A 12,937-nucleotide genomic window follows, 5' to 3' on the forward strand; every position below is an offset into this window, starting at 1 on the left:
AATCCACCATTAGGTGTAAGTACGAGCTTCTACCCATTCCCCACCATTTTCTGTCAAATGGCCATAGCGTATCACAATTACGCTTCCAGGTAATTGAACATGTCCCTCAACCACGTCGTGGGGGAAATCATATAGGATTGCTTAAACGCAGGGAAGCGTTTTGGATCCACGAACTAAAGACTCTGACCCCTAGTGGTCTCAACAGAGACTATGATTTTCAATCCTTTATGTAATCGTGGTCCTTTAATCTGCCACTAGTTATTGTCAGCTCTTCAATGTTTTAACATTTGCTATTATACTCAACCAGCAGTCTACTTATATACTCTGTTTTTATACTTTGCTCTGACACTGTTCTCCTTTTCCCACAGAACCGCCAGTTTTGAATGTTATGAATCATGATCTTTCACTCCATTGCCCGTCCCTGACCAGCCTTGGCCTCACAAGCTTCGCCTTTCCACTAATGATTACTGGATCGCCCGCCAGGGCAGTGGGCTTACTCGGTACCGGGCCAGTGTCTCAGAGGAAGGTGTCATGGTGGCGGTGACCCGGTCCGTGGCCCTGGGCGTCCATGCAAATGGGGTGAAACGTAGCTGAATAAAGTTTATAGGTAGATGATGCGTGACGTCACCTGTGATGCTCGGCAATGATGGGGTTAAGATGACACTGCAGTGCAGATCCTCTGGGACAGATGGTATAAGGCAGCAAAGATGTGATAGCTTCCCACAGGTAGAGCTGTGGTCCCAAGGCAGTAGTAATAGGTGTTGAGAAAGAGGGTGCAGTGTTAGGCACAGAGATGTAGTAGTGCTGAAGGATTTGCAGGAAGGCAATGACACAACAGGGTGCAGTTTCCTTTACCTTTACTTTGCTTTGTAAGTTCAGTCCAGGATCCAGATTACAGATGGAACAGGAGTTATTCAGCCTGGAAGCAACTTAGGAATCTCTCTATGCAGATGGGTTGTGTAGTCTCCTATCTAGCGCTTATCTGAGGTACTTGCAGTTCTGAGTTACACTGAAGTTTCTCTTGCTTGCTCTCTTTTAGAACTCCCCTCGTATGGCAGGTAGCCGTAGCCTCCTCTTTCTGGCTCACACACGTTACTGCTGTGCCTCTGAGTCTTAGTTGGGAACAGAGCATTTACAGCTTCTTGTTCCTCCGGTTTCTGCTGCAGAACTATCAGCATCCATACAACCTCGGATACCGGACCATGCACTACAGCTAGAAGTGAGCCTGAATTCTGCTCCATCCTCCAGCTCCTCTCTCCCACATCCACACACTTCACCTTCTCCACACGAACTGAACTGACTTCCCTTTCTTGGCCACAGAGAGCAGCTCCTCCGCAGTTAGGTTCAGAGCTCCCTCTGCTGGCCTGGAGTGGGAACTGTGCTGTGTGCTGGATTTACCTGATAGAGAGACCCTTTCATTGCTTCCAAGAATGGCATCACACTCCCTAGGAGGAAGGTAATGCCACTGTGGCGACCGTACACCTGGGGGCACCACATTCCCCCCTAGTGCAATTCAGTACTCCCGGACTGAGAAAACATGCAAACATATAAACAAATGAACAATTGTAACTGTTACAAGATTTCAAAAAATGAAAAATTACAAAAACCATAGCTCAAAAATAGTCCCCGTGACGATTAGTCCATCTGTTAATGTCCATGGTCCATTTCCTGAGCAGTTGGTAGCTATGTACAAGTAGAGTTTTGGCCACAGATAGTCCTGTGGCCCAATTGTCCTTCAAAAACAAACTGAGATTGCTCAAAGGATTCTTACAAAGTCTCTGTAGGCACATAAGCTTGAAAAGTTGCATATTTACATTTTACCATTTACTTAACTTATTTATATACGAAACCTTATGGGTGGTATATCTTTGGTACTACGGACAGATCTACGTAGCACTGGTGTTGTTGGGGACCTTACTGGATGCCTTGTGTTAACTACTACTGGTGTAGTGGGTGTTGTACTGGCTACACTACTGGTGACTCTGCGTAGCACAGGGATACTAGATTTCCTAGGATCACTTCTACTCACTGTGGGCATGACAGATTCACCACTGGCAGGGCGACGATTCTCTTGCTCCACTGCTGGTGTGGCATTCGCTGCTTGTACTTGCTGGTTTTCAGGGTGGTCTTGAGTCACTTCTTCTTGCACTACCAGTTGGGGAAAGGTCAAAACTGGCACCACTATGGCCTGATTCGCTCTAGTCCAATTTGCAGGGAATTCTCCGAGTACAGTGCTGACCTTTTCTTCTTCTTCCTCTATGGGCTGAAGGTTCTTTTGCTCTTCCATCCTGTCCTTTAGTTGATCAGGGCACAGTTTCAGATGATCCCTCGACACTGCTGATGAGGTTTCTCCTCCATCCTTACTGATAAGGCACACCTTGGTGTTGTCAAAGTTTGATGGTAGGACGGTGTAGGGTTCAGCCTCCCATTGGTCATCCAATTTATGCATTGTCCTTTTCCTCTTTAGGACTTGTTCTCCTGGTGATAGGGGAACTGCAGGTGCATGTTGATTGCAGTTCTCCTGTTTTTGTCTTGCCTGCGCTAGACTCTTTTCCATGCACTCTTGCACTTTATGATACTGCTGCTGCCACTCTGTATCCCAGTCAGCATCTGGTGATGTCACCTCAGGTGTAAGTTCAAGCAAAAAAGGAAGCACATTGTAGCGCCATAACAAATAGCGCCGTAGCAAATGTTAAATGAAAATTGAAAAATGAATTGCATTACTGCATTCATTAGAAATATGAAAAATTGAGAAAGTTTATCGCATAAAACGGCCAAGTTAAGTGTACCTGAAAGCCACGTTAAGGCATTTATCGTTTTCCCTGTCTATGCCAATCCTCACGAAGACTGAAGTCTCCATCTGAATGGGAACCTATGAAAAATCCTCTGTAAGCATAGTGTGAACAGGGGCTTAACCTAGAGTCACCCACTCATATACATTCAAGCAAAAAAGGAAGCACAGTGTAGCGCCATAACATGCAAATATGAAAATTGAAAAATGAATTGCATTACTGCATTAGAAATATGAAAAATTGAGAAAGTTTAGCGCATAAAATGGCCAAGTTATGTGTACCTGGAAGCCACGTTAAGGCATTTCTCGTTTTACGGGTCCCTGTCTATGCCAATCCTCACTAAGACTGAAGTCTCCATCTGAATGGGAACCTATGAAAAATCCTCTGTAAGCATAGTGTGAACAGGTGCTTAACCTAGAGTCACCAACTCATATACATTCAAGCAAAAAAGGAAGCACATTGTAGTGCCATGACATGCAAATGTGAAAATTGCAAAATGAATTGCATTACTGCATTAGAAATATGAAAAATCCTCTGTAAGCATAGTGTGAACAGTGTCTCTCCATGTCCCTCCCTCAGGCGATGACGGCCGGACGTGACGTGCCGGAATCAGGGCCCGCTTCTCATGCGCTCACTTCCTCCTGCAGCGGCACTAATTTTGGACACCTGTGCCTTAGATATTTATACCCTGCATACTCAGCAGTACCACACATGCCCCCCGATGAAGCCCAGCACGAAACGTGCGTAGGGGCTTTGGGGATCGGATACGCCGCATATGCCCTCTCTATATGGGTAAGCATGGTTACCTTTTCATCTCTTTCCCCATACCTTTTTGCACATAGCACTTTAATACAAAGGTTCTGTATGAATTCCCTATGTCCCCATGCATGGATTTTACTTTGGCAAAAATAATGGACGGCTATGGGTGAGACTATGTTGCATGGTGATGAATTTTCGTACAGACTTGGGGTTTTAGTTCAATTTTGTACCATTGCATGTACTATGTATGTGCGGCGATCCTACTCCCCTTTTTTTCTGTGTCATCCCTGGTATCTGACCATATGATTGTACTTTGAATATACTTTTCTGCACCTGTATTAATAAAGAGCAAATAATTTCGATATTATAAAAATTTGAATCTCTTATTGATTGCTTGGGCGTTATACTCCAATTTCTATATAGGTTTATATATTGTCTCAAGGGAGTTGTCCTTTTATCATGCCATTATGAACATTCTTTTTTCAGTACAGGAAAAAGTATTATGTTCATTGCTATGTTGGACTATGTTAAACTGAGTATTTTTCTGTGTGTATTCACAGCTTCTTCCAGCAGCATGGATTACAAGGCACCTGAAAAGATGTGGCTTGTAAAACTTGATCAGGTCTTTGGTGATGACACTAGTGTGGTTTTAAAGACAAGAGAAACGGACGAAGAAACAAACTTCAGTTCAATCTATGCCCAGAACCCATCATAATTCCTTCTCGTCAGCCTCGTCTATGGACGAGGAGCCACAAAGTAGTGGCCATCTCATTAATGTCCATCAGGAGAGATTTGGTATGGGAAGACAAGGGCATTTCAGGGGTAAATCCTCCAATAAACGGAAAATGACCCCACCCGAATCACTGGAGGAAAAAAACAAAACTAGGAATGCCTTAGAGGTAATTAACCTTTCCACCCATTCCTTGACTAAAAATCAACTTGAGGTTTTGAGTCTGGGTCTGAATTTTGTTCCTACTAATGATTTTAACTTTTTTTCAGCCATGAAAGACATACAATTGTTTCTAAGGAAAGTCTTACTACGAAAACTTCACACAAAATCGATTGATAGGACTAATCTGTGTTCGGCAGCGGAACAGGAAGCTTTGGGCATATTGGAGGAATTAGAACAGGAGGGATTATCCAGTCCTCCAGGTATTTTTCCTACTTCTGTTGTGCCGAAGTCTACCACATTCCCCCCTTTTTCCCTATGCCCGTCGATTGAGATCTTTAACAAACTTGTTGTGGAAGATATTAAAACACTAACAAGGACACATAAGGGGGATAACCTGACAAGGGCACATAGAGTTGCTCCGAAAGAACTAAAATCCTTAAAGGATATTGTTATTAAATCAGCGGACAAAGGGGGGAATGTGGTCATTTGGCCAACATCAAAGTATGAAAAAGAAGCCTTTCGGCAGTAAAGAGACCGTGAATCTTATATTATTCTTCCACATAACCCCACTGGTACTTTTAGTGGGGTCATTCATGAAATTCTGGATAGGGCCTTTAACCAAGGCATTATTCCTAAAAAGATTTTTATATATAAGAAGGAGAGAAATCCGGCTTTCAGGATCGCGCTGTTCCAGTCCAAAGTTCACAAGGAGTTAATCCAAGGACCAAGCAGTGATTATAACTTCCTTTTTATTCCATAAACTCTACACGTTTCGTGTACACACTGTACACTTCCTCAGGAGCAAAAGTTACACTGGCATCACATTCCATTCTCCTTATATACTAGCCTCCCCAGGAAGTGAGGTAGATGCTCATTGCACTTAAAAAATTCACACATGACTATCAACATAATATAAAATCACAAAAATCACTAAAATTCATCTATAAAAAACACACTTCTATAGAAACACACAAATGTAAAACTTCACACTAGAAAAAATGTAAAACATAATAATAAAATTATGATTATACTCAATAAAAATCTAAATTTCTTGGTACATCATATCAATTAGCAGAACACCATTCACAAATCTCTTATATAACCGCACTTATATTTTCCCTTCATTCAACATATTATACTTTTACTTTCCTTATATTTCAGACAGATGATCATATACTAATTAATGTATGTACTCCTATGCGGATTAGATCCTGCACAGCAGACCCCTGCTCTGCACTCAAGAAACTTTTCTGTTCTCTCAGCCAAAGGCTCCACATCTCCAGAGCTGTCAGTACCTTTTCAAGGCACCAGCCAACTATTCCAATCATAATAAAATACCGCCGATTGTATCTGTTTATATGTTAGCGATATGATCATTCCCTTGCTGTAATGTTCTAGCATGGACATCACACAATCATCAGATGCCAATACTACTCCAATCCTTAGCAGACAAATATGCAGAGCACCAAAATTATTTAAAGATGTCAGATATTTCATTTAAACCGTATGGTTGCAGAGTCTGCAACCTATGAATCCAGTAAATTTCCTTTCTTCTCAGAATGACACTCCTATTCACAGTGTCTTCTGAAACATAATCAATTGGGGCCACTTTAATACATGGTTTCTTCCCATGTCTTATAGTGCAATGTTTTGATACTCCATGGAACATAAAACCTTCAATTATATTATGTCTGTGCGAATTCATGCGGTTATGCAGTTCTTGTGTGGTTTTACCCACATACTGCAAACCACATTCGCATTCTATCAGATATATCACAAAACTACTTTTACAATTCAGGGAAAACTTTATATCAAACACCTTATTATTCTGAATTGAACTGAATGTGGTCATATTATGCATAATCATGCCACAACACAGACACCGAGCGGTATTGCATTTAAAGACTCCTGGTTTTTTGCAATGTTCATCCCTAATTTTTTCTTTTTTCAGGCGACTAGGGGCCAGTATATTTCTAAGAGTAGAGGATCTTTTAAAGGTTAGTCTTGGTTTATTCGGTAGCATACTCCCCAACACTGGATCATTAAGAAAAACAGACCAATGATCCTGTAAAATGTTCCTAATTTTTTGATTTTGTTTAGTAAAATTAGTTAAAAAGTTTAAGGAGAAACTATCATTCTCTTTTTCTTTCTTCTTAGGATTTACTAGGTCCATCTGTTCCAAACCCGCGCACTCATTATATGCTTTTTCTAGCAGTTTTTTTGGGTAGTCTTTCTCAATGAACCTATTTTTCAATTCCTTGGCTTGTGATACAAAATCTGACTCTAAACTACAAGTCGGAACCGCAATGGGTTCGAAAGTAGCGCCAACTTTCGCTAATCTATTTATGGCCATTTTTGAATTCATTTATATAGAAAATTCCATTCTTTCAGAGCATATTATATTTTTTAAACGATACATAGATGATCTAATGATAGTCTTTGATAATAAATGTAATAACATAGAACAATTTCTGGAGAGCATTCAGAGGAATGATTGGGGTCTCACCTATTCATGGGTATATAATATGGAGAGTATAGATTATTTGGATCTGACCATTTTACATTCAGAAGGGAAGATTTTTACTAAAACTTTTTTTAAGAAGTGTGATGCAAATAGTCTGTTAGATTTTAATAGTGGCCATTATTATAAATGGTTAATTAATGTCCCGAAGAACCAGTATAAAAGGATTAGGAAAAATTGTAGTTTAGAGTCAGATTTCGTATCACAAGCCAAGGAATTGAAAAATAGGTTTATTGAGAAAAACTACCCAAAAAAACTGCTAGAAAAAGCATATAATGAGTGCGCGGGTTTGGAACAGATGGACCTAGTAAATCCTAAGAAGAAAGAAAAAGAGAATGATAGTTTCTCCTTAAACTTTTTAACTAATTTTACTAAACAAAATCAAAAAATTAGGAACATTTTACAGGATCATTGGTCTGTTCTTCTTAATGATCCAGTGTTGGGGAGTATGCTACCGAATAAACCAAGACTAACCTTTAAAAGATCCTCTACTCTTAGAAATATACTGGCCCCTAGTCGCCTGAAAAAAGAAAAAATTAGGGATGAACATTGCAAAAAACCAGGAGTCTTTAAATGCAATACCGCTCGGTGTCTGTGTTGTGGCGTGATTATGCATAATATGACCACATTCAGTTCAATTCAGAATAATAAGGTGTTTGATATAAAGTTTTCCCTGAATTGTAAAAGTAGTTTTGTGATATATCTAATAGAATGCGAATGTGGTTTGCAGTATGTGGGTAAAACCACACAAGAACTGCATAACCGCATGAATTCGCACAGACATAATATAATTGAAGGTTTTATGTTCCATGGAGTATCAAAACATTGCACTATAAGACATGGGAAGAAACCATGTATTAAAGTGGCCCCAATTGATTATGTTTCAGAAGACACTGTGAATAGGAGTGTCATTCTGAGAAGAAAGGAAATTTACTGGATTCATAGGTTGCAGACTCTGCAACCATACGGTTTAAATGAAATATCTGACATCTTTAAATAATTTTGGTGCTCTGCATATTTGTCTGCTAAGGATTGGAGTAGTATTGGCATCTGAAGATTGTGTGATGTCCATGCTATAACATTACAGCAAGGGAATGATCATATCGCTAACATATAAAGAGATACAATCGGTGGTATTTTATTATGATTGGAATAGTTGGCTGGTGCCTTGAAAAGGTACTGACAGCTCTGGAGATGTGGAGCCTTTGGCTGAGAGAACAGAAAAGTTTCTTGAGTGCAGAGCAGGGGTCTGCTGTGCAGGATCTAATCCGCATAGGAGTACATACATTAATTAGTATATGATCATCTGTGAATGGTGTTCTGCTAATTGATATGATGTACCAAGAAATTTAGATTTTTATTGAGTATAATCATAATTTTATTATAATGTTTTACATTTTTTCTAGTGTGAAGTTTTACATTTGTGTGTTTCTATAGAAGTGTGTTTTTTATAGATGAATTTTAGTGATTTTTGTGATTTTATATTATGTTGATAGTTATGTGTGAATTTTTTAAGTGCAATGAGCATCTACCTCACTTCCTGGGGAGGCTAGTATATAAGGAGAATGGAATGTGATGCCAGTGTAACTTTTGCTCCTGAGGAAGTGTACAGTGTGTACACGAAACGCGTAGAGTTTATGGAATAAAAAGGAAGTTATAATCACTGCTTGGTCCTTGGATTAACTCCTTGTGAACTTTGGACTGGAACAGCGCGATCCTGAAAGCCGGATTTCTCTCCTTCTTATATATGCAATTCTAGTGACCAGCTGATTGCTGCAGTTCATCGGATCCTACCCATTTGTGCTTATGGTTTTTGTGTTTCACACAACTGAACCAGGTGAGTGGATCCATATCTGTGAAACGTTTATATCACTGGATAAGACCCTATTGTGCGCTTCTGTCTCCCCCTTTTTTAAAAAGATTTTTGACGGACTATTAGTTAAGAGTCCGGTGCTCCCCACTTTCTATCTTCTGCCGAAGATACATAAGGACCCAGTGGATCCCCCTGGGCATCCGATTGTCTCTGGCATAGGAGGGTTTTGCGATCCCATATGTAAGTTCATTGAATATTATCTTCATCCTCTAGTGAAGACGCTACCCTCCTATGTCAGGGACACTACGGACGTCCTGAGAAAATTAGATGGTCTCCATCTTGAATCTGGCATGTTGTTTGCTACGATTGAGTCCTTGTACACATGTATTGGACATAAAGATGGATTGGAAGCAGTGGAATTCTTCCTTGGTATGAGTAATTTAGACCCGGCATTACGGTCCTTGATCTTAGAGCTGCTTGAGTTTATTTTAACTCATAATTATTTCACCTTTAAAGACAAATTCTATCTGCAGCGACATGGCACTGCAATGGGCGTGGCCTGTGCGCCATCTTATGTTAACCTCTTCCTGGGTTACTGGGAGCGGGAGGTTTTCGGGGATGGTGCATGTGCCGCGTCCCATGTGCAGTGCTGGTATCGTTATATCGACGATGTCTTTATAATTTGGCAGGGCACCAAGTCTGACCTCCTCGACTTCATTTGTGGTCTAAATCAAAATAGCCGCAACATCAAATTGACCCACAGGGTGGCGGCGAGCGAGATTGATTTTTTTGGACATCAATTTTACGTTATGTGGGGAGGGTGCGATTCAAACTGAAGTATTTCGGAAGGATACATCTGTCAACTCTTTACTTCATGCATCATCTGCCCACAATTTATCAACCATTTGAGCCATTCCTGTGGGTCAATTTTTGAGAATGAAGTGAGTATGCTACACTGATGAGGTCTTTGAGGATCAGGCTCGGGACCTTACCCAGCGGTTCCAAGACCGTGGATACAGTATGAGAAATATTAGGTCGGGCTACTCTCGTGCCAGGAGGACCCCTCGCTAACAACTCCTTGATTCTAAACAGCATGCCAGTTTTCCTAAGGAACAACCACTGAGATGCATTATGACCTATAATAATCAGTGGAGTAAGATTAGAGGGATCATGGGAAAACACTGGTCTGTTCTGCAAACAGACACTACATTAAAAGGAATCCTGCCTGATAGACCCCTCTTGACTGCCAGGAGGGGCAGAAATTTGTAAGATTTTCTCGTGAGAAGTCATTATGTGGCTAGACCCATTAACCCTTTTTGTGCGAAACCCCAGAGGTGGGGGTGCTACCCATGTGGCTCATGTCTGGCCTGCCAAAATATCGTCAGGGCAACCACATTTAAAGCGGCTGATGGTAGCATGGAATACCATATTGCAAATTACATCTCTTGAAGCACCACATATGTGGTATATTATGCTGTGTGTGCATGTGACTTGATCTACGTGGGCCTCACCTCCAAGGAGCTCCGCACTAGGGTTAGGGAACATGTAGGGGACTTAAGGGCGGCAAAGGAAATTTCAGATGTTGCAATACTGAAGACTATCCCTTGGCACTTTAAGCAAGTCCACAACTGCGATCCACGGACATTCAAAGTTAGAGGGATTGATAGAGTACATTTCGGGACTAGGGGTGGAGATTACAAGAAGATCTTAGCCCAGCTGGAGTGCCAATGGATAGTCACTTTAGGTTCCATGACACCTCATGGACTCAATGAAAAGTTATCCTTTGCACCCTTTTTATAGCATCATTGTGTCTTTCTGGCTATTATATATATATATATAAGATATATTTAAAATGTTTTTGTTCTTGTTTTTAATTTTCTGTTTTTATCCATCTTTTTTTAGTGTACAATTAGTATGAGTTATTGGATGCATTGTGCGGGGTTAATATTGATCGCATGATTTCATCAAGTCCATCTGGAATCATGGAATAAAAGGTGGAGAAATAATCACGTGGAACCTCTTTTCTTGTCCGTGTGTAGGATATGGAATTCCAATTTTCGTATTTCCCATGTGGGCCTTGGAGCTAATTAGATTTTTTGTAATTATTTTATGCTGTAGTTTCATGTTTGGATATATAACATATTAACATATAATGATATTCTATTATCTCTGCAAGATAGTATGATGCTTTGCACCCCTTTGATGCCATGATCAGCAATAGAATGACCATCATGAGCAATTCTCGTAGGGCTATGGCCCGACTGAATGATGGTGACATCACGTACTATGGAAGGGTGTTATAATTCTTAAATTTTATTTGTTTACATAAATAGACATTTAGATATCCCTTTAAGGTGCTACCTTTATATGCAGAATTATATGTGTATGTATCCACACTTCTCCTGTTATTACATGTATATTATGGTTTTTAGCCAGTAATTACAATGGCCGTTATGCAGAATTTTTGTGAGTTGTTTGGCTCTGAGAATGATGATAATATTGTCCGTGGAAAATTGATGTTTTGGTCATATTGTATGATTATTGGAATTAGTGCTGTATTTTCCCCCCTTTTTTCTTCTATCATACATTAATCTTTCTTTTGTGTCCTTCCCGATGGCTGCGTGACTTCACTTTGATTTACCCTTTTCCTGGCCAGTAGTTAAAATGGCCGCTGCGGGGTTACGCATTCACGGTTGGTCCCGTCGTGAACGGGCGTCCCAGAAGGCGTCAATACAACCTGGGGTGGGACAACGACGTCAGGAGAGCAGTGTCTCTCCTTGTCCCTCCCGCAGACGATGACGGCCGGACGTGACGTGCCGGGATCGGGGCCCTCTTATCATGTGCTCACTTCCTCCTGCAGCGGCACTAATTTTGGACACCTGTGCCTTAGATATTTATACCCCGCATACTCAGCAGTACCACACATGCCCCCCGATGAAGCCCAGCGCGAAACGTGCGTAGGGGCTTTGGGGATCGGATATGCCGCATATGCACTCTCTATATGGGTAAGCATGGTTACCCTTTCATTTCTTTCCCCATACCTTTTTGCACATAGCACTTTAATGGAAGGTTTTGTATGAATTCCCTATGTCCCCTAGCATAGATTTTACTTTGGCAAAAATAATGGACGGCTAAGGGTGAGACTATGCTGCATGGCGATGAATTTTCGTACAGACTTGGGGTTTTAATTCAATTTTGTACCATTGCATGTACTATGTATGTGCGCGATCCTACTCCCCTTTTTTTCTGTGTCATCCCTGATATCTGACCATATGATTGTACTTTGAATATACTTTTCTGCACCTGTATTAATAAAGAGCAAATAATTTCGATATTATAAAAATTTGAATCTCTTATTGATTGCTTGGGCGTTATACTCCAATTTCTATATAGGTTTATATAGTGTGAACAGGTGCTTAACCTAGAGTCACCAACTCATATACATTCAAGCAAAAAAGGAAGCACACTGTAGCGCCATAACATGCAAATATGAAAATTGAAAAATTAATTGCATTACTGCATTAGAAATATGAAAAATTGAGAAAGTTTAGCGCATAAAATGGCCAAGTTATGTGTACCTGGAAGCCACGTTAAGGCATTTCTCGTTTTACAGGTCCCTGTCTATGCCAATCCTCACTAAGACTTAAGTCTCCATCTGAATGGGAACCTATGAAAAAGCCTCTGTAAGCATGGTGTGAACAGGTGCTTAACCTAGAGTCACCAACTCATATACAATACATAGGATGTGACGGTCAGTTTTTGAAATTTGACCTCAGATGTAAGGACTCCCATATCCAAATCAATAGGCAGCTTGCCAGGCCTCGCTCTAATTAGGTAGGCTGGAGTGCAGTTGGTGGAATGTGATTGTAGAGGTCTACTAGATCCGGCAACTTCTCTGGCCACAGATTCCTTTCTTCTAAAGGCAAGGTCTTCAGTAGATCGATCACCACCTGATTCATTTTTTCACACATGCCATTGGTCTGTGGATGGTACGGTGTTGTCCTTATCTTCTTGCAACCGTACAAATTACAGAATTCCTGGAACACTTCTGCCTCAAAGGCTGGACCTTGATCTGTAAGCATTCGCTCGGGATATCCATGTGGTCGACAAAAGTGCTGTTGGAATGCTCTGACTGCTGTCCTGGCTGTTTGATCCTTGAC

General features: G+C 40.8%; 1 long non-coding RNA gene across 1 annotated transcript; it reads left to right on the plus strand.

Annotated features, from left to right (window-relative positions):
• Positions 1–3,315: 3,315 nt before the first annotated feature.
• LOC141048228 (uncharacterized) lies at positions 3,316–12,088 on the plus strand. Its single transcript, XR_012220002.1, has 3 exons — positions 3,316–3,584; positions 4,112–4,450; positions 10,680–12,088. It is a non-coding gene; the product is annotated as an uncharacterized lncRNA (long non-coding RNA).
• Positions 12,089–12,937: the final 849 nt, after the last annotated feature.

This window comes from Dendrobates tinctorius, unplaced genomic scaffold, assembly GCF_039654945.1.
Source record: "Dendrobates tinctorius isolate UK_male_01 unplaced genomic scaffold, ASM3965494v1 ptg000133l, whole genome shotgun sequence".
Taxonomy (NCBI): Eukaryota; Metazoa; Chordata; class Amphibia; order Anura; family Dendrobatidae; genus Dendrobates; species Dendrobates tinctorius.